Source organism: Cannabis sativa, chromosome 6 (genome assembly GCF_029168945.1).
Source record: "Cannabis sativa cultivar Pink pepper isolate KNU-18-1 chromosome 6, ASM2916894v1, whole genome shotgun sequence".
NCBI lineage: Eukaryota > Viridiplantae > Streptophyta > Magnoliopsida > Rosales > Cannabaceae > Cannabis > Cannabis sativa.
The window spans coordinates 27502368-27504652 of NC_083606.1; positions in this window are offsets into that span (position 1 = coordinate 27502368).

Genomic DNA, 2285 nt, shown 5'->3' on the forward strand with positions numbered 1-2285 from the left:
ATTAAAAAAATAGTATTTACATTGATAATTAAAAAGTATTTCGATCGAACTAATATACAAACATGATTGATTTGTGCTAAAATTAGTAAGTAATGAAAAGTTCTAAAGTTAATAGTAAATAAATAAAAAATTGAAATATATTCAGAAAAAAAAAATTACGTTCTAAAGTCAATTATAAAAGGGATATTGGCGGCTAAACCACCTGAACTTTACGGTTTATAACACTTAACCACAAAAACTAAATTTTTGGCAGCTAAACTCCTAAACCCTGGTTCCGTTTTGCTCTGCAGACCTCCGTCCAAAAATCACTGTTAAGTGCCACGGTGGACTGTCCACATGTGCACACTTGTACACGTGGCAAATTTTTAGTGGTCCACGTAATATTAATTTTAAAAAATAATTATAAATATTTTAAAAAAAAAAGAAGAAAAAAATCAGAAAAAAAAATAATTTTTTTTTTATTTTTTACTTTTTTTAATTTAAAAAAATTATTAAATTAAATTTTTTTTTCTTTTTCTTCTTCTTTCTTCTTCTTATTCTTCTTCTTCTTTCTTCTGCTTCCTCTTCTTCTGCGTTTTTTTTTTTTCCAGAAAGCAAAGAATTCCCCATATACGTATATATGACTCACATATTAATTAATTATATTTGTGTGTAGGTGAAAGTTATAAAGATGTTGATTATAAGAGAAGGAATGAATAGATCAAAAAGAGATATCATAGTGTTATATCTCCATTGCCCATGCATACAAGAATGGCAATCGTATAGTGGAAAACCAATATACATCATCATATATATAACGATGAATCATAGTCCATATATGATCTATTTAGAGGCTACAAAAATCCACTTTTAATAATAGGGGTGATATTATAAGGGCCAGCAACAACACGTCTCATCTCTAAATGAAAAGGCCCATCTCACGTCTCGTCCCTACAATAGTCTCAACCTCAACTTCGTTCACCAACAATAGTTTGTCAGTTGAAAGTACTCTCAAATTCCAAGAAGCGAAAGTCATCGAAGCTGACCCAAAACTCAAAATCTCATCACATGGCTTCGTTACAGCAGCAGTACCCCATGATGTCCCTGTACAAGTCGCAGCTCATCGACAAGCCGAAGCAGCTTTTCACCACGGCAATCACCTTCATGCACAATAAGAAGAGGTCCGACGACTTCCCGCACACCGAAGCGGGACACCACGGCGAGGACGACTGGGGTGTTTGATTTCTCTGTCTCTCCTCTGCAAACGTCGACACCGTCAACAGGAGAGAGCTTCAAGCTCAGTCAACCCAGATCTGATTTCTGGGTTTTCCCCCTTTTGGGGGGGTTTAATTTCTGGAAAAAAAAATGAAGAAGAAGAGCGGACGGTTGGGGTTGGACAGTTGGGGATGGACGGCTTGGGCTGGACGGTTGGTGTTCAATTTTTGGGGGGTTTGCTTTCTGGAAAAAAAAACGCAGAAGAAGAAGAAGCAGAAGAAAAATGAAGAAGAAAAAGAAAGAAAAAAAAAAGAAGAAGAAGAAGAAAAAAAAATTAATTATTTTTTCTATTTTTTAAATATTTAAACCTAATTTTTTAAAATACAAATTATTAAAAAAAATTTGATTTTTTAATTTTTTTTTAAAATATTTATAATTATTTTTTTAATATTAATATTACGTGGACCACTAAAAATTTGACACGTGTACAACGGTGTACACGTGGACAATCCACTGTGGCACTTAACTGTGATTTTTGGACGGAGGTGTGCAGAGCAAAACGAAACCAGGGTTTAGGTAGTTTAGCCACCAAAAATTCAGTTATTGTGGTTAAGTGTTACAAACCGTAAAGTTCAGGTGGTTTAGCCGCCAATATCCCATTATAAAATATGTATTGTTCTAAAGATGGATAATGTCATCATCGTTGTTGTTCTGAGTCACGGGAGGATGCAATGACGATCTAGCACTAGGAGAAGTAGAGAATGGTAGAAGATCCCTATGACGTAAGTTGAAACCAGGCACAACCCAAAAGAGATACTCAAACTGATCTTGGAATCGCTTGAGGTAAAGTTGTTGTGTTTCATGATGCTGCCTCGAATACCGAGTTTCCTGCTCTGCGTCCTCCACTTTTTTTTTGTAAGGCCTCGTACTGTTCCATAGTAACAATCTGTGAGGCAGAAGAAGTCGTGACAGGTGATCTTTTGGCCTCAACTGCCTTCAATTTTGAGAGATGACCGAAGCCTCTCAAATGTCGAGATCTCTCACCTAGTACTTGCATCATAACAGGCAAAGTCTCAGGGTACTGGGTGGGA